Source organism: Patella vulgata, chromosome 6 (genome assembly GCF_932274485.2).
Source record: "Patella vulgata chromosome 6, xgPatVulg1.2, whole genome shotgun sequence".
Classification (NCBI taxonomy): Eukaryota; Metazoa; Mollusca; class Gastropoda; family Patellidae; genus Patella; species Patella vulgata.
In genome coordinates this window covers 9,027,596-9,049,170 of record NC_065884.2, presented here as the reverse complement: position 1 = coordinate 9,049,170, position 21,575 = coordinate 9,027,596, and positions in this window count along the sequence as shown.

Genomic DNA, 21,575 nt, shown 5'->3' with positions numbered 1-21,575 from the left:
GATAATCATTCCCTGCCTCGTATACAACTCATTGTTAAGAGTAGTAAACATACCCTGTCTCGTGTACAACAACTCATAGTTAGAAAGAGTAACCATACAACTCATAGTTAGAATGGGGTTATCATAGCCTACCTCGTGTACAACTCATAGTTAGAAAGATTAATCATACCCAGCCTCGTGCATAACTCATAGTTAGAAGTAGTAAACATACACTGCCTCGTGTACAACTCATAGTTAGAAAGAGTAAACATACCTTAACTCATGTACAACTCTAAGCTTGTTTTGCAACCTACAATAGTTTGTACAATGGAAGTTGCAGCCAATTACTGAAAATTATTACAAAGCGTTTGCCAGTTTGGTCTTTTCATAAAAGGTTTAAAAACATAATTTTCTAATGCTCAGGATAAAAAAGGCTGGTCCCAGTTTCGATCCCAGTCTTGGCCATGAAATTCCACTAGATATTTCAGCGAGGGTTTCGCGTGCCAGTAGGGCAGTGCCATGGGTTTCGCTAGCCAGTAAAGCAGTGCCAGGGGTTTCTGTAGCCAGTAAAGCAGTGCCAGGGATTTGGCTTGTCAGTAGTACAGTGCCAGGGGTTTCGCATGGAAAAGCGTCTAGTCAATTCTTTGAATGACATAGTTGGAACATAATTAAATATATAAATGTTATCCATACATAATATTACATTTGAAAGTGTCTAGTGGTTTGGGTGGGGGCATAAAACGAAGTCTCGTCTATACATTGTCGTGCACGTAAAAGAACCCTTGACAGTTTGAGACTTTAGTGTCGCTGTCCGTGCGAATTTTCCATCACTGTTGGAGATGGTATTTGTATTTTTACTCATAACATGATTTTTATAACTGGAGATTAATATCGAGGAATCATTTCCCTATGTTGATAAACAACGTTGGTAGCGACCCCCAGCAAGTTCTTAAAATCAATCTAATCACTCGAAAGAGATCCGCTGTGGTTAACCTCTCTAGAGCCCCAGGGTTTTTATAAAATTATTGGCTTGCTAGTTTAAGGAACATTATCATATAGCAACAGGGGCGGCTCAGCTACATCATTTTTTTTGTAAATCAACACTTTTAATGAGAAAAGTTTCTAGGCCCGTGTGCTTTATCCTTTATCGTCAGATGTGGGACTGGATGGCCACTCAACACAAGCTATGTGGAAAATAAAACGGCCAACCTGTTGGATGATTGTTTTTTTGGTATAAACAATCATCACTAGAAATGCGAAGCAGTAATGACGGGTTTCACCGATGCCACGTTACCCTAAACATATGTTACTTCCGGTACCAATGAAACCATTAAACAGGTTTCCACATAAGCATTGTACACATCAAATAAAATGGACGCCGAATCAACCAAATTCAGCAATATCAATTCATTTTATACATTTGTTACATGTAAGTGTACAGTACTTCCGGTGATAATGAAAATGTTCAATCAGTTTTATGAAATCAGAAATGGCATAGGGCATCACATGGTGAAATTTTCATGTAAATCAAATAATAATTGCCACTTTTATAGACCAAAAACCTTGAAAAGTGACTTGTAGAAAAAACGTCTATTTCTCTGCAACCGTACAAGTTAGAAACCATTTTTTGGTATCTGTATGATCGTATGGATTCAATCTATTTGTTGATTTGAATCAAATATCATAATTTTAAAAAAATTACAAATCAGACTCATTTGAATAAAATATCTGTTTTGAAGGCTAAAAATACAGTTTTTGCCAAAATGACGTTACTTCCGGTGATAATGAAAATCTTAAATTACTTGTATGAAATCGTAAATGGCATTAGGTATCACACAGTGAAAATTTTATGAAAATCGAATAATATGAAAAGTGAACAAGTTAGAAACCATTTTATGATATCTATATGATCCCATGGGTTCATTCTATTAGTTGATTGAAATCAAATATCCAAATTTTAAACAAATAACAAATACGACTCATCTGAATAACTTATTTGTTTCGAAAGCTATAAATATAGTTTTTGCCCAAATTACGTCATTTCCGATGATATTGAAAATGTTAAATTGGTTTGACCTAGTCACAATGGACATTACGCGTCAATTGGTATCACTTTTATGATAATCCAATAATAATTGACTCTTTTACAGGCAAAATAGCGTAAAAAGTGACACTTGATAAATTGACCATTTCTAGGCAACTGCTCATATTACAAACTAATTTTGAGATAGATTCTCTTCGTATGAATTAATGCTACAAGTTTATGAAAGTCACAAAGAAATATTTTAAAACATGAAACGCCTGAATGGGTTGTAAATAGCTCAATTTTACACCGTTTTTCACGTTTAAATCGAAATGGCGCAAAAATGAAATCGAAATTAAAAAAAAACTGCTTCCGACTTTTTTTGCGCCTTTACATGGCGCAACTTCTTAATTTTTACTTACTTGCTTTCGAAAAGACGTTCCTAACTGCCAAAATTGTAGTTTTGGTCAAAATTACGTCATTTCTGCTGCTGACAAAAAGCTTTATCAGTAATAAAAAAGTTGAGACTTTGCACCATTGAGCATATGAACTTTGTTTTATACAAATCGAGCAATAAATAATTAGCCTAGAACCCATAAACTGAATTAGCCAATAGCGGCCAAGGTGAATTATCAATACAATTTTTTTTCATATTTTTGCTTATATCACATGACCCTTTAATTATAGGTAAAGCGCCATAAAAAAAAAATATTCATAAATAAAAATGTTTTTTGTCAAAATTTAAATTTTTAAAATTTGGCGCCTAATATCTTCGAAGAATAATCGAAAATCAAAAATCTAAACAATCGTGGCTATTTGCCATGTCTCAGGCTATGTCAAAATGTATCAAATATTACGGCAATATTTCAAAAAACCTCACAGAAAAATCGAAATAGCTTTACTCTCTAAGTCACACCCACTTTCCCAGTAAAACCGAAATCATCGAGTTGATCCGACAAATAGTTTCTGAGATATACTCAAGTGGAAAAAAAATAATAATAACTAGACCTGCAAGCAGCACTGAACCGGCTTTCAGGAATCAGACAGGAAGTTTGTCATACAATAGCCCATTCATCGAGCTACAAAACGATACATTAGATGTGTTGATGCGGTCACACCCGACGGTGTGCAAGAGCACCGATTTTTACTGGGTTTTTTTAAATATCGAATATTTTTTCGACTACTTCCGGTTTACGGATCATTGTACCAGAAGTTTCAGAAAGATCCATTGGATAGTTTTTAAAAGAAAGGAAAATAAGGAGATATTTAACAATATTTAGCAAATAATTGGTAGTCTGATACCAATGTGTTATCTCCCTCATACCATTAGACCATTAGAAGAAGTTATAACGATTTTTCAACTTTTTTCAAAGATTGTGGCCCTTTTTGGACCATTTATACTATATTATATTATATATAGGCTTTTAAATTTGGATTCACAGCCCAGACCATGGGTAGGACTCTAAGTAACAGAAGTTTAAGAAAGGAAAAAAGAGAAGTGTTCGGGATGAAGCATCTGAATAGTCCCCAAAAATGAAAATACTAGATTTTCAGCGTCCCATTATATATTGCCTAACCAGCGAATTTTTACCATTTAGATGTCATTGTTCGGGCTATCCAATGGCACTTTAGTTGTTTTGAAATCTTACGTAGTAATCACTTTTTTCGCAAGATCACCATTTGTTTTACTTTTTATGGGTTTTTTTCTCAAAATATCGGACATTTTTTCGACTACTTCCGGTTTTTGGATCATTGTCGTTACCTTTGTCGTGCGCTTTTGCATGGCACATCCTTTTAGTAATATCAAATTTTGAAAAAATAATATTTGCTTTCAAAAAGTGGTACTGAACTATCAAAATTATAGTTTTTGTTGAAATTATGTCACTTCCGGTGTCGACAGGAAACTTTATCGGTAACAAAAAAAATGACATTTTGGAAAACGGAGCATATGAACTTTGTTTCAAACAAATCGAACGATCATTAATGAATCTAGGAGCGTAAAACTGAATTAGCCAATAGCGGCCGAGAAAAATTATTTCGACAAAAATTGTTGACATCTTCGCTCAAATCAGACGACCCTTTAGCCCTGGATAAAATATCATCAAAAAATATTCATTAATAATAATTGACTCTTTTACAGGCAAAATAGCGTAAAAAGTGACACTTGATAAATTGACTATTTCTCGGCAACTGCTCATATTACAAACTAATTTTGAGATAGATTCTCTTCGGACAAATTAATGCTACAAGTTTATAAAAGTCACAAAGAAATATTTTAAAATATGAAACGCCTGAATGGGTTGTAAATAGCTCAATTTTACACCGTTTTTCACGTTTAAATCGAAATGGCGCAAAAATGAAATCGAAATTAAAAAAACTGCTTCCGACTTTTTTTGCGCCTTTACATGGCGCAACTTCTTACTTTTTACTTATTTGCTTTCGAAAAGACGTTCCTGACCGCCAAAATTGTAGTTTTGGTCAAAATTACGTCATTTCCGCTGCTGACAAAAAGCTTTATCAGTAATAAAAAAGTTGAGACTTTGCACCATTGAGCATATGAACTTTGTTTTATACAAATCGAGCAATAAATAATTAGCCTAGAACCCATAAACTAAATTAGCCAATAGCGGCCAAGGTGAATTATCAATACAAAATTTTTTCATAGTTTTGCTTAAATCACATGACCCTTTAATTATAGGTAAAGCGCCATAAAAAAAAAATATTCATAAATAAAAAAGTTTTTTGTAAAAATTTAAATTTTCAAAATTTGGCGCCTAATATCTCCGAAGATTTATCAACAATCTAAAGAACCGTAGCTACGTGCCTTGTCTCTGCCTATGTCAAAATGTATCACATGTTAAAATCCGGCAATTATTGTAAATGTTACGACAAAATTTCAAAAATTAACCACTTCGGTGATTTCGGACATTTCGCATTGTCACAGAACGTTCAAAATAGCTTTAATCTCTAAGTCACACCCACTTTCCCAGTGGAACTGAAGAAATTGGATCAATCCGAAAAGTAGTTTCTGAGATATGATCAAAATGGAAAAAACAATAATAATAAGAATAATAATCCGAACAAAAACAATAGTGTTTCACACAAGCTACGCAGTGTGAAACCCTAACTAGAACTGCGACGAAGTAATGACGGGTTTCACCGGTGCCCCGTTACCCTTGAACATATATCACTTCCGGTATCGATGAAACCATTAAACAGGTTTCCATATAAGCATTGCACACATCAAATAAAATGTACGCAGAATCGACCAAATCCAGCAATATCAATTAATTGTATACATTTGTTACATGTAAGAGATCCTGACAAAAACACATTACTTCCGGTGAAAATGGAAATGTTAAATTAGTTTTATGAAATCAGAAATGGCATAAGGCATCACAATGACATGGTGAAAATTTTATGTAAATCGAAAAATAATTGCCACTTTCATAGACCAAAAACCTTGAACAGTGACTTGTAGAAAATCGTCTATTTCTCTGCAACCTTACAAGTTAGAAACCATTTTTTGGTATCTGTATGATCGCCCCCCCCCCCCAGCTCGTACGCCTATGTCGAAGGCTATAAATACAGTTTTTGGCGCATTTGCATGGCGCATCCTTTTAGTAATATCAAATTTTGAAAAAATAATATTTGCTTTCAAAAAGTGGTACCGAACTGTCAAAATTATAGTTTTTGCTAAGTGGTACCGAACTGTCAAAATTATAGTTTTTGCTAAATTTACGTCACTTCCGTTGCCGAAAGGTAACTACACCGGTAACAACAAAAATGACATTTTGGACCACGCAGCATATGAACTTTGTTTTATACAAATCGAACAATAAATAATTAATCCAGGACTGAAAATATAAATTAGCCAATGGGGGCCAAGGAAAAATACGGTGACAGAAAATGTTGCCATTTTTGGTCATATCAGATGACTCTTCAACCCTGGGTAAAATACCACATAAAAATATTCAATAATAAAAAAAAAATCCGTAAAAATTTAAATTTTTTAAAATTTGGCGCCTAATATCTGCGAAGATTCTTCGAAAATAAAAAAATCTAAAGTATTGTAGGTATGTGACTTGTCTCCGGCTATGTCAAAATGTATCAAATATTACAATCCAACAATTACTGATAACATTACGGCAAAATTTCGCAAAACCACAACTTCGGTGATTTCGGACATTTCGCATTGTCGCAGAACATTAGAAATAGCTTTAAAATTTCAGTCAAACTCACTTTCCCAGTAAAACCGGAGACATCGAATCGATCCGACAAGTAGTTTCTGAGATATGCTCAAATGGAAAAATAATAATAATAATAATAATAATAACTAGAACTGCGAAGCAGTAATGACGGGTTTCATCGGTGCCACGTTACCCTTGAACTTATGTCACTTCTGGTGACACGTTATCAGTGAACTTATGTCACTTATGGTGTCAATGAAACCAGTAAACAAATTTCCACATAAGCATTGCACAAATAGACGCAGAATCAACCAAATCTAGCAATATCAATTGCATCTATACATTTGTTACCATGTGTTACATATGTCAAAAAAGTGATCCTGACAAAATTTATTACTAACTTACCGTTAAGTTAGCTAACTTTCTAATGTCAAATTAAAATGGGAAAAAAATCTATAAAAGTCATCCTGACAAAATTGGTTATTTCTCGACAAGGGAAGATACTAGAAGCCATTTTTGGACATCTATATGATCGTATTGATCCAATCGATATGTCCATTGGAATCAAATATCAAAATTGTTAAACGAATAATAAATATAACTCACTTCAAAAAAATATTTGTTTTGAAAGCTAAAAATACAGTTTTTGCCCAAATGACATTACTTCCGGTGATAATGAAATTTATAAATTAGTTCTATGAAATCATAAATGGCATTAGGCATCCCACGGTGAAAATTTTATGAAAATCGAATATTAATTAGAAACGTTTTTGTGGTATCTGTATGATCGTATGGGTTAATTCTATTTGTTGATTGGAATCAGATCAGACTCATTTGAATAATATCTGTTTTGAAGGCTAAAAATACAGTTTTTTTACCAAATGGCGTCATTTCCGGTGATAGTATAAATGTTAATTTGGCTTGTCCTAGTCCAAATTGGCATTAGGTATCAAATGGTAAAACCAAATTGAAAATGGAATGGTAATTGACTCTTTTACATGCAAAATAATGTGAAAAATGACGCATGTAAACTTGCATATTTCTCGGCAACTGCGCATATTACAAATTAATTGTCACATACATTCTCTTCGTATGGATTATTGCTACGAGATTAAGAAAGTTACGAAGAAATATTCTAAAAAATGAAGACGCTGAATGGGTTGTAAATAGCTTAATTTTACACCTTTTTTCACCTTTTAATGATTTGTGCGCCTTTGCATGGCGTATACTTTTGCTAATATCAAATTTTGAAAAAAATAATATAGTTTTTGGTAAAACTATGTCACTCCCGTTGCCGACAGGAAACTTTACCGGTAACAAAAAAAATGACATTTCGGAAAACGGACCTTATGAAGTTTCTATACTATTCAAAAAAAGTAGGGGATATTTGATTTTTAAGTGTTATTAAAGTCACCTAATGAAACTGACGAAGAAACAAATGACAAAATGAAATGAAGTTCACATTCATCGATTTATTCCAAATGATCGTTAGACTAAGTAAGGCACAGACTGGCCATTATAAGGGTAAAATGATACCCGGGGTCAAACAGCAAAGTTACCACAGCATCACAACCAAGTCAGTAACGGGTAAATCCTCCTCTGTTTGCCAAACAAGCATTGATCCGACGTGGCATACTCCTAATGAGACGTCTAAGGTCATTTTGGTCCAGATTGTCCCATTCCTGTTGCAACGCAGCAGCAAGTTCTTGGACATTGGCAGGACGTTGTTGACGTTGACGTAACCTCTGTCCAAGCATGTCCCAGACATGCTCGATGGGGGAGAGGTCGGGACTCAGTGCTGGCCAAGGTAATGTGGTGATGTTCTGTTGTTGGAGGTAACCTGTAACGATCCTGGCCCTGTGACATCTTGCGTTGTCATCCTGGAAGATGAAACGGCGGCCATGACGTCGTGCGAACGGCACAACATGGACTGCCAAGATGTTGTCCCGGTAGTACTGGTCTGTAACACGCCCTGCAACAACATGTAAAGCCGTTCTTCCAGCAACAGTGATGCCTCCCCACACCATAACAGAACCACCCCCAAATCGATCATGTCTGATGACGTTAACGTCTTGGAAGCGCTCGTTTCGACGACGCCACACCCTCCTACGTCTGTCCAAAAAATCAACAGTGAACCTTGACTCATCTGAAAACATCACATTGCTCCAGCGTCGATTATCCCAGTGTTGACGATCCCTACACCAACGACGTCTTGCCCGAATGTGATGATCTCTCAAACAAGGGATCACGCGAGGACGTCGGGCGCGAAGGTGACCCCTACGCAGTCGATTCCGAATCGTCTGGCCACTCACTCTCACACCAGTGTCTGTTTGAAGACGAGCGCTGATCTGATTTGCTGTGATGACACGATTTCTCAAGGCCAAGGTACGGATAAATCGATCCTGGGCTTGAGTTGTCGCCCTTGGTCGACCTGAGCGTGGTCTGTCCTGTACAGATTGTGTATCACGGTATCTGGACCATAGCCTGCTTATGACAGACTGAGAAACATTCATCGTCCGCGCCACAACCGCCTGTGTTGTGCCGATCTGTAGCATGCCAAGGGCACGTAACCTTTCATTTTGGGTAAGCCGACGCATATCAAAATTTGTTTTCTGGTCACTAAAACAATTAAACTGATGTTTCCACCCTGGAATTCAATGCCACAATGACTGTAACATTCAAAGTCAGAGTCGTGCAAATCTTGGGTTGGACCCCCATGATGATCCCAAGCATCACCTGCATTCCATGCGGTAGCTATTGGTGCGTTTGGGCGTCACATGTAACTGGAAATGTGTCTTCTGTTAGGTTCTATAGTGACTTTTTTCGTAGTCATTTGCATATTTTAGTATTATGCCCCCAAAATCAAATATCCCCTACTTTTTTTGAATAGTATATTATACATATCGAACAATAAATAATTAATCTAGGATCGAAGAACTGCATTAGCCAATGGCGACTAACCCGAATTACTGAGACTAGAATTGTTCACATTTTTGCTTAAGTCAGATGACCATTTAATCCTGTGTAAAATACCATCAACAAATCTTCATTAATAAAAAAGTTTTTTGTAAAAATTTAAATTTTCAAAATTTCGCGCCTAATATAAGCGAAGATTCGTCGATAATCAAAAATCTGAAGTACCGTAGCTATTTGCCCTGTCTCCGGCTATGTCAAAATGTACCAAATGTTAAAATCCGTCGATTATTGTAAATATTACGGCGACATTTAAAAAAAACCCGACAACTTCGGACATTTCGCATTGTCACAGAATGTTCGAAATAGGTTTAATCTCTAAGTCATGCTGACTTTCCTGAAAAACCAAAGATATCATACAGATCCACCAAGTAGTTTCTGAGATATGCTCAGGTGGAAAATAAAACTGTCAACGTGTTGGATGATTGGTTTTTTTGTAAAAACAATCATCACTAGAACTACGATGCAGCAATGACGGGTTTCACCGGTACACAGTTCCTCTTAAACTTATGTCACTTCCGGTGCCAGTTACCCAGCAATATCAATTTCATTTATACATTTGTTACCATGTGTTACATATTTTAAAAAAAGTGACCCTGGAAAAATTTGTCACTAACTTACCGCTAAGTTAGCTGACTTCTTAATGGGAAATTTCTCGAAAAGGGAAGATGCTAGAAGCAATTTTTGAAAATCTATATGATCGTATTGATCCAATCTATATGTCCATTGGAATCAAATATCATAATGTTAAACGAATGATAAATATAACTCACTTCAAAACAATTTGAAGGCTAATAATACAGTTTTTGCCAAAATTATATTATTCCGGTGATAATAAAATTTGTACATTAATTCTATGAAAATATAAATGGCATAAGGCCTCACATGGTGAAAATTTTATGATAATCGAATAATAATTGACACTTTTATAGACCAAAACCTATATCTCTGCAAACGAACAAATTAGAAACCATTTTGCGATATCTGTATGGTCGTATGGGTTTTTGCCCAAATGTCGTTATTTTCAGTGACAGTGAAAATGTTAAATTGGATTGACATAGTCAAAGGTGGCATGAGGCATCACATGGTAACAAAAATTGAAAATCGAACGATAATTTACTCTTTTACATGCAAAATAACGTGAAAAGTGACGCATGCAAAATTGTCTATTTGTTTGCAACTGCGCATATTACAACCCAATTTTGACATATATTGTCCTCGTATGGATTAATGCTACAAAATTAGAAATAATTTAAAATATGAAGACGATGAATGGGTTGTAAATAGTTGATTTTTACTCCTTTTTTCAACCTTAAATCCAAATTGCGCAAATACAAAACTGATATAAAAAAAAAACCCAAAAAACTAAGCCCGACATATTTTGCGCCTGTAGTAGGAGCATTCATCTTCATTGATAAGATTTATAGAAATTAAGATTTTTCCTTAGGAAAAGACCTCCCGACCCGTCAAAATTTAAATTTTAGGCAAAATTACGTCACTTCCGGTGCCGACAGAAAACTTTATAGGTAGAAACAAGTTGAGAATTTGCACCAAGGAGTATATGAGCTTTTGTTTTATACAAATCAAGATAATTAATTTAGAACCCATAAACTGTAATAAAAATGCGAAAAGTCTTAAAAAGTGATCCTGAGAAATTGGTTATTTCTTTGCAAGAGAAGATGCTAGAAGCTATTTTTTGACATATTTATGATCGTATTGATCCAATCTATATTTCCATCGAAATGAAATATCATAATGGTAAACAAATACTAAATATAACTCACTTCAAAAAAATATTTGTTTTGAAGGCTAAAAATACAGTTTTTGATAAAATGACATTACTTCCGGTGAGAATGAAAATGTTAAATTAGTTTTACGAAATCAGAAATGGCATAAGGTATCACATGGTGAACATTTTATGAAAATTGAATAATATTTGACACTGTTATAGACCAAAAACCTTGAAAAGTGACTAGTAGAAAATCGTCTATTTCTCTGAAACCTTACAAGTTAGAACCCATTTTGTGGTATCTATATTGTCGTATGGGTTCATTCTATTTGTTGATTGAAATTAAATATCATACTTTTAAACAAATAACATATACGACTCATTTGAAAAAAATATCGGTTTTAAAGGCTAAAATTCATTTTTTGCCCAAATGACGTCACTTCCGGTGACAGTAAAGATGTTAAAATGGTTTAATTTATTAAAACGTGGCATTCGGCATCAAATGGTGAAAGAAAATTGAATAATAATTGATTCTTGTACAGGCAAAATAGTACGAATTGTGACTCATGCAAAATTGCCTATTTCTCGACAACTGCTGATATTACAAACTAATTTTGACATACATTCTCTTTGTATGGGTTATTGCTACGAGGTTATGAAAGTTACGATAAAATATTTTGAAATATGAAGACGGTGAATGGGTTGTAAATACAAACAATCCTGGGCTGTGGAATTAATATGTACATGGCAGGAAGAGCGATCCTATAGGCCGGTTTTGGATAATCTACCAGCAAATTGTTTATCAATAAGGGTACATGAAATGACACCGGCAAAGTTAAACATTGTTTTCAAACATTTTTTGTTTGAGGCTAAAAAACGTGACGGCGGCGATTATCCATCTTCGACACTTTATGATATTGTAGCAGCAGTGCAGTCATATATAAGATATACAGGGAAATCTGTTAATATATATATTTGAAGATCCAGAATTCGAAGAAACTAGAAAAGCTTTGGATACGTGTATGAAAGAGAAGGCAGCAATGGGGCTTGGAATTTCGAATAGACAGAGTGCAGAGATAATAACACTAGAAGAGGTAGAACATCTATGGAAACGTGGTGTTTTGGGGAGTGATACACGAGCTGGTTTGCTCGACACGATCTTCTATCTTACTGGTAAGATTATCTTCTACAATGTAAATTTTAAAATAGAGGGTTAATACTCGAAACGAATGATAATTTGCCTTTCGTGAAATTTTACATACATGTATATTGATTGTTCTGTATTTGAGACGAATCGATTCAAAATGAATGTTTTGTGGTGGGGTGGGGGGGGGGGTTAAAAAAAGAAAAAAATTCAAAGGAGAACTAACTTCAACAATAATATTTTGATAAATTTTTCAGGTCCGCTTTTTCCACTAATAGGGGGACATGAATACAGATCATTAAGGCTATTTGATAATCCACAGATAACCGGACCACATATGGATAGTAATGGGAAGAGGTACTTGCTGTACAAAGAGGAGGTATCCAAGACGAATAGCGGTGGGTTAAAGAGCCGCAAAAGTGGACCAAAAATTGTGCGAGTATATGAAAATTCCGATAAAGAAAGACGTTATATCCATTTATTTGAAAAGTATAAATCACTTTGGTAGGTAAACTGTATCATTAGACATGAAAGACAATCAAAAACAAAGAAATAATTCGTTTGTACAGCAAACAATTATATTAGCTAAAGTAAAATTGTCTTCAGGAAAAAAATAAGTTCCCTTCAAAACTCGAATCAAGAGGATAACCAGGTCGAACTTCAGACCTTTAAAGTGGTAAGACATTTTGTTAGAACATTGGCGGAGAAAGTTCATCGGGATTTTCCGACGTGGTTTCCCCTTGTCAGTGGTGCAGGATGGAGGACCGGACAGCTGTCTAGTCGTTCTAGTATGTCTGTCTTCATTAGCCAAGTCGGAGCAGAATAGTAGAACGTTAAACCCAATTTCGTTTCATTTATGGAACAATGGCTTTGTGTGCTCGTGCCAGAAATTTCTGCACTGCATGCCGAAATTTCAGTTCGCCGATTCTGTTTTAGCCGATACCTGTGCATAAGTTGACATAATACATCATTTCATTTCATACCCACTAAAGAGTAAAGTTGATAACATGTATTATTTACAGTGATACCAGCACTACAAAGGCGTTTTATTTTACTCCATTAAAAATAAGAAAACCTAACCAATGGTACAGTAAAGTTCCAATCGGTCATAACACTTTACAAAATTTTATTAAAAGAATGTGTCCAGCTGCCGGTTTTAGAGGAAAGCGAACCAACTATTCCCTACGAGCCACATCTGCCACTAGACTTTACCAAGTAGGAGTACATGAGCAGCAGATATGCGAACAAACAGGTAAATTATGTTTAATTTATTTATGCATGTATATAAAATATTAACTATTAATTCAAATATTAATTTATGTGAGCACAACCTGTATCATATATGAAAGATAATCCAGTCGGCTATACTCAGGGGCTGTGGTGACTTCATAAGTTAGTTTGTTGCCTATCGTGCTGGAGGGCACGGGTTCTAATTCAGGAGATTGTAGTATCTAAATTGTACTCTTCACAGTGCCTCGGCCGACCCCCCATCCCCCCAATGTTTTTGATTATAGTTTATAGCTTTATTCCTCTTTTCAAAGTATGTGTGATAGAATATTCAAATATTCATATATTATAAATCTTTTTATTTCCATTTTTATAGGTCATAAAAGTGAAGCCACTCGTATTTACAAACGCACCTCCGACAGACGGAAATCAGATATTTCTAATTATTTGTATGGCAAAGTAAAGAAACTAGCCGACCAACCGCTGTCGGCCAAAATAGACGACCAACCGCTGTCGGCCAAAATAGACGACCAACCGCTGTCGGCCAAATATACTATTCAAAAAAAGTAGGGGATATTTGATTTTTAAGTGTTATTAAAGTCACCTAATGAAACTGACGAAGAAACAAATGACAAAATGAAATGAAGTTCACATTCATCGATTTATTCCAAATGATCGTTAGACTAAGTAAGGCACAGACTGACCATTATAAGGGTAAAATGATACCCGGGGTCAAACAGCAAAGTTACCACAGCATCACAACCAAGTCAGTAACGGGTAAATCCTCCTCTGTTTGCCAAACAAGCATTGATCCGACTTGGCATACTCCTAATGAGACGTCTAAGGTCATTTTGGTCCAGATTGTCCCATTCCTGTTGCAACGCAGCAGCAAGTTCTTGGACATTGGCAGGACGTTGTTGACGTTGACGTAACCTCTGTCCAAGCATGTCCCAGACATGCTCAATGGGGGCGAGGTAGGGACTCAGTGCTGGCCAAGGTAATGTGGTGATGTTCTGTTGTTGGAGGTAACCTGTAACGATTCTGGCCGTGTGACATCTTGCGTTGTCATCCTGGAAGATGAAACGGCGGCCATGACGTCGTGCGAATGGCACAACATGGACTGCCAAGATGTTGTCCCGGTAGTACTGGCCTGTAACACGCCCTGCAACAACATGTAAAGCCGTTTTTCCAGCAACAGTGATGCCTCCCCACACCACAACAGAACCACCCCCAAATCGATCATGTCTGATGACGTTAACGTCTTGGAAGCGCTCGTTTCGACGACGCCACACCCTCCTACGTCTGTCCAAAAAATCAACAGTGAACCTTGACTCATCTGAAAACATCACATTGCTCCAGCGTCGAAAATCCCAGTGTTGACGATCCCTACACCAACGACGTCTTGCCTGAATGTGATGATCTCTCAAACAAGGGATCACGCGAGGACGTCGGGCGCGAAGGTGACCCCTATGCATTCGATTCCGAATCGTCTGGCCACTCACTCTCACACCAGTGTCTGTTTGAAGACGAGCGCTGATCTGATTTGCTGTGATGACACGATTTCTCAAGGCCAAGGTACGGATAGATCGATCTTGGGCTTGAGTTGTCGCCCTTGGTCGACCTGAGCGTGGTCTGTCCTGTACAGATTGTGTATCACGGTATCTGGACCATAGCCTGCTTATGACAGACTGAGAAACATTCATCGTCCGCGCCTCAACCGCCTGTGTTGTGCCGATCTGTAGCATGCCAAGGGCACGTAACCGTTCATTTTGGGTAAGCCGACGCATATCAAAATTTGTTTTCTGGTCACTAAAACAATTAAACTGATGTTTCCACCCTGGAATTCAATGCCACAATGACTGTAACATTCAAAGTCAGAGTCGTGCAAATCTTGGGTTGGACCCCCATGATGATCCCAAGCATCACCTGCATTCCATGCGGTAGCTATTGGTGCGTTTGGGCGTCACATGTAACTGGAAAAGTTTCTTCTGTTAGGTTCTATAGTGACTTTTTTCGTAGTCATTTGCATATTTTAGTATTATGCCCCCAAAATCAAATATCCCCTACTTTTTTTGAATAGTATAAGACGACCAATCACACAAGTCCACACGCGACGACCAATCACAGAACGCGGCACTCGACGACCGACTTCAAGTGAAACTTGACCAACCCCTGGAAGTTCAAAATGCAAGAAATACAATAACCTTCAATATAAACATAAAATAAAGCATACAATTTGTGTTGTTTATTTCCCCTTGTTGTAACTGAGTTTGTTTCGACTCCCTAGATGTACGTGACAAGGATTTAGGGTCGCCTGTCCAACCTCGTGGGTTTTCTCCAGGTTCCTCAAACGGCTAAAGACCCTACGCGCAAGTGAATTATTGAAATAATATTGAACCATATGTTAGTCTCGAAATGACCTGTTTTGTGTCGATTGGTCGTTAAAACCCCATCTCCCCCCCCCCCCCCTCACCACCACCACACACACGAATTGATTAGTTACAAATTTCTTGACAATTTTTCTCATCGCAAGTCTGTGTTCATTAGCCGAGTCGGGACAGAACAGTAGGACGTTAAACCCGGTTTCATTTCTTACTGAAAGATGGATATCTTTAATGTTATACACGATAGTGCTTTTTTTGCGAGCACATAAAGTCAACAGATTGTTAAAACTCAAATTTTACCCGCTATCTTGATCGAGAGTATATCCCAGAATTCCCGTAAGAAAAACCCTATTTCATGTTTTCTTATGGGAAATAAAAACCTACAGTGGAAGAATAACCCGTTACAGGTTTAAAGAAAAACTTTCATAATAATAAACCCAAATTCCCCTGTATATATTCAAAGCCGCCCCGACTTTAAGATCGCAAGTTATTCCGGGCATAGAATTTACCCAACCGTTACAGGTTTATAATCAGATTGAAAACGAGGGTAGCCAAGGCTACACGTGTGTGGGGGGGGGGGGGAACGAAATGGGTTGTGGTAGTTCAGCCGCATCAAATGATTTATCAGCTACTACTTGATCCTCTTCGCAAAAAATATTTCAAAATCCAATTTATCTTTATTTGAGAGGCAGTGTGCGACGGTACTTTCTTCCGACTCGGAAGGCAGAAGGGTGTATCAGAGAGTTAAAAGGTTGGTTATAGTAATATAAGCACACGGGTGATGGTTACTTGTTTATAGAATGCTACATAAAGTTTGTGTATCTCGGAACTCCATTTTTCAACCTCATACAAACGGTGGCGCATAGACATGACCGGTTGTTACTCTGTCGGTAGCAAAAGGCGCTTAACCTGCCTAAAAATTAGTGGAAATTTGAGCCGGGCAAAGATACCTAATATCAAAGTCAATGGGGGGTAATTAATAGTTTATCACAGCATTCAGTGGAGTTACTTCCCATTATTTGGAGAGAGAGAGAGAAATGGGGTTTAACGTCCTCTCGACACAAACTAGGTCATTTCGGGACCAACATATGGTTAATTTTATTTCAATAATTCGCTTGCGCGTAGGGGTCTTTAACAGAGGAAACCGGAGGACCCGTCGAACACCAACTAGGTTGGACAGGCGACCCCTACTCCTTGTCACGCACAACCGAAACCACACCAGTTGACTCAATGACAGACTTTATGATTCAGCGCGCACACGCTAACCATTCAGCCATCCAACCCTCCTACATCTGTGGGGATTATACGCGAGTCTTATGTCTATATTTTAACTGTTGGCTAATTTCTCGTCTGAATTTTGCTTTCTTTATGTAAATTTTGCCAAGACATTTTCCAAATGCGCCCCAGGTCATCCCTAATACATTACTCAAATAGCAAACTGACCATAGCCAGTAGTATAACGAGGGAGTGGGGCATTTTTTTTGGCATTCATGTTTGATGTGACTCCAATTTTTGTGTCTCAATATTTCATTGTTCTTAACCCTAAATTTATAGGTCTTATCATACAGCACGCACGTTCTAACCATTCGGACACCTCCCATTATTTGGACTAAAAATATAAACAAACTGTGTTAGCATTGCTCAGTCACATCCTCGACCATTTGGCCTACAAAATGAAGTAGGGTCCACATCCAAAATGTATATCGTCCCAGACTATACGACTATACCATAAAATACACAATTATTTTACCATTCTGCTGTACCAACAGTTCTATCTTTCATGAACAATCCTAAATTAACACACAGTTTTACAGAAATAAACAAATTAACTTGACAGAACATATTTCATTTTGGGATTCGTCCCTTGACTGAAGTTTAAAATTTATGTACTCATATAATCAGAATTTACCTTAGAATGCACCAAAACACCACACTAGACACTGCGCTTTTATTTCTTAATCCAACCCCCGTTCCCATTGACTTACTCCACCCACCAATACAAGCCACATGAAGTTGAGCTCTCCTGGTTAACAAGCTATTGCCTTACTTAATGAGCGGACGCCTCACCCCCTTCAGTTACTTGGTAAGCAACATGAAGTTGAATATATCTTTATCTTTTAAAAATATATAAATATGCATACACGTATGTCATATATGTTGTTACAAGGCCTTGGCAGGGTTAGTTTTTGATTCTGACAGTACATTTGAGGTTTAACAGAAAAATATGTGCTATATATTTAACAATAAATATTTCGCCTTTCTACAGGCTGGACATTATATGTGGAAATTTGGAATATTTTTATTTCAATAATTTTATTCTCTTGTCCACTGATGTCTTATGAAATGGGGACCAAAGACAAGAATTAACGACAATTTACATTCTAATGTAAAGGAACCAACATGATAATACGCCAATTATTCAATTTAATTATGGTCCAGGCCTTTCACGTTACCATGCGGCTGTTATAGTGCTCTCACACACCTGTTTCAAGACATTAGACAATCCGCGTCCAGTGTTTTTAGTTACAATCTCCATGCTCTTATTTTTGATCAAATTAATGTCTATTTTATTTTTCACTCCTTATTCTTTTATGAATTTAATTAATAAGATATTTTGACGGCGTGCTGCCAAGCTGAATTTAGGTAAGAACAGCGTAGGTTTTTTTATAGACTGAAGTGGTTTAACATATATATTCAGTCTGTTTCCAAATCTTAAAGTAAAGTTGTGTTTATATAATTTCAGCCTTCCCTGAGTAAACGACTGTTTTACATAGATTCGGTATTTTTCTGGTGCCCGAGTAAAATGTTGTTTATTATGCCCTAATTCCTGATTAAAATGATGTTTTACATAGATTCAGCCTTTCTCTCAGTCCCTGGGTAAAATACTGCTTTACACATTCTTTCTCTCAGTCCCTAGGCAAAATACTGCTTTACACATTCTTTCTCTCAGTCCCTGGGTAAAATACTGCTTTACACATTCTTTCTCTCAGTCCCTAGGTAAAATACTGCTTTACACATTCTTTCTCTCAGTCCCTGGGTAAAATACTGCTTTACACATTCTTTCTCTCAGTCCCTAGGCAAAATACTGCTTTACACATTCTTTCTCTCAGTCCCTGGGTAAAATACTGCTTTACACATTCTTTCTCTCAGTCCCTAGGTAAAATACTGCTTTACACATTCTTTCTCTCAGTCCCTAGGTAAAATACTGCTTTACACATTCTTTCTCTCAGTCCCTGGGTAAAATACTGGTTTATAATTGATAATGCCTTTTCTCCAGTCCCTGAGTAAAATATTGTTTTAGAAAAGTTAATTGTATCACATATACCTCAGTACTCTGCAATAACTTTTTTGCTCTTTTAAATTTGGTAGGGGGGGGGGGGTAAAATGTGGTATTAATCACGATATGGAAAAAAGGATATTTGTAACGGCGGGATAAGAGAAAAGTATCCCCACGCTTAATCGTGTGCAGTGTTTAAAAGAAGTGAAAATATAGTTGCTGGCTGAAAGTTAAGTTTGAGACAAGTCTTGAGGCTACCAACATCACCACTAATAATGATACCGACGCCAACAGTTCAGCCGCATCTGAAACAAAACATTGATTTATTTTTAAATATATAGGCATTAGATAAATGTGGATAGAATAAACATCATCTCCAAACCGAATATCATTGATAGATGAGTTACTATGTAGCTTAATAAGGGGAATTTCATTATTTGTTAGAGGGTCCGTAAAAATAACTTATAAAGGCTTACGTACCACAACCAGTATAATTTAAGGCGGAAACTTGTCCCTTGTAAAATTCCGTAGAAGTTTGACATCCATTGCTCGCGAAACACTGAAAATATGTCCGCCTATCACTGAAATAGAACAATTCCATCACAATAGATTAAATAAATAAAACAAAGACGGTTGATTTGGCTAATTAAATTTGATTAGCTCTGTGAAATGTCTGCATTTAAAATGTTAGGCCCACAGAATGCATGTTCCATTGTCAACAGTCAAGAGACCAAAAACGAAAATAAAACGTTACATCGGCTTAATATTTCAAAATAAAATTCAATGGGTAGAAATCAATGTATTATCTTGACTTTAATCGAAAAATCAAGCAGCCGGGGAAAGCCCACGAGGTTAAAAGATCAGCGGTGGCAATCCTTGAACCGTCGCCTACAAATTATTTGTACGCGCACAAACATAGTCCGTGTGCTCTGCTCCGATCTATTAAAATAGGTTGTGGACGCTCTAGAGGTCACAATTGTTATCTTATTTTGATGAAACTTAAAATATATGTTTATATCCCAACTATCTGGGTTCCTTTCGATGCTTGAGCATGTCGGACCTTACTGGATTATGACCGCCTTTCTTTTTAGCTTGTTCTATGATCATCTCGTACAAAATGTGGGCGTATCATTGATGACAATCGCTTGTTTGAAATCGAAGAAATTTGGGCGAAAACTCCACACAATCTAGGTTATTTCGGGACTAACATAATATGGCTCAATTTTATTTCCATAATTCGCTTGTGCGTAGTGGATTTTAGCTGCCAGAAAACCCACGAGGTTGGAACTAATTTGTCAGGTTAATTACTTAAATTTTACATGAAGTACCGATAGCCAATACTTTGACCGTAAATCAGCCGGTTTCAGTTATTCAATGAAAAATGAAAATACAGACTTACCTAGAAAAACTATTAAAACAAGACACACTTTCATTTTGGTGTTTTCTGGATTGAGAATGACAAATATTTCTACTTAAATATATATCTATATTGTTTTATTGTGATATATTCTAAGCGCGTGGTTTAATTCAAGAATAGACAAAAGTTTTTTATACATGTCATAACGAAAAGTGAGCCTTATTTTCAACTAATCATAAATGACGTTTATAGCTGACCATGACAGTGAATACACCCATCAAAATATATTTTGGTATCACACAGATCTCGATGACTTTCGATATTGGCGCATATCCGACAATATATGCCTGTGTTATTGTCGCTGATTATACACAAACTCGTGTTTTTAACTTGTGGACACTCTAGAAGTCACACTTATATTCCAACGATCTCGGTTCCAATTGTAACGTTACAGATTATGACTCCTGAATGTACGAAAAATAGCGCTTTTAGCTTGTGAATTCTCTAAAGCCCACAATTTTTATTTGATTTGAAAAAGCCGTTCAAATGTATCACCGTTACAACATAATGACAGTTGAGTTCGAATTTCATGACAAATTGGACCAAAACTGCCCGTCAAAATGGCAACTCCCCTAGTGCAATTAACATGTATGAGGTTTGTAAACCCCTAATATTGATGTTTATATCCCCCCTACTCAATTTAACTTCATTGTCTAACATTACAAGGGACGAGGAAATAATTAGTAGTCTTACTCCAGATACCTTTCAATGCATGCATAGTTATCGGGTTTTCCACACTCGGAACATAGAGCAAAATTAACATTGATGAAAAGAGAGCTAACGCTTAAAGTTAGACATATTTGTTAGATATATTTGTATACACATTATTTCAAATAGTCTGTAGATAAATTTTGCATTGGTTATTTGTAGATACAATTTTGCATTGGTTATGATTGAACTAAAAGTGAGCTAACGCTTAAAGCGGAAATTTCAAATTTTTAAGTTATATTTTTAAATTTTTTTAAAATAAAGCCTGAAAATAGATGGTATCCATAAACAGTCCTACCTTGTTAAATAATAATCCTATTAATCCTATAATTCACTATTTAATTGCCAGCTGAGAAATTGGCAAAAATATCATTTTCAAATTCAAATTCCAACGTTGTGAGATGGCTGAACACCTGTTGTCAATAGGAAAACAAGGGAGGTAATTGTGTTATTATTTCCTGTGTCAATGATTTTTAGGGTGGGAAATAATGCCCATGATCGTATAATAGTCAGTTGATAACCTA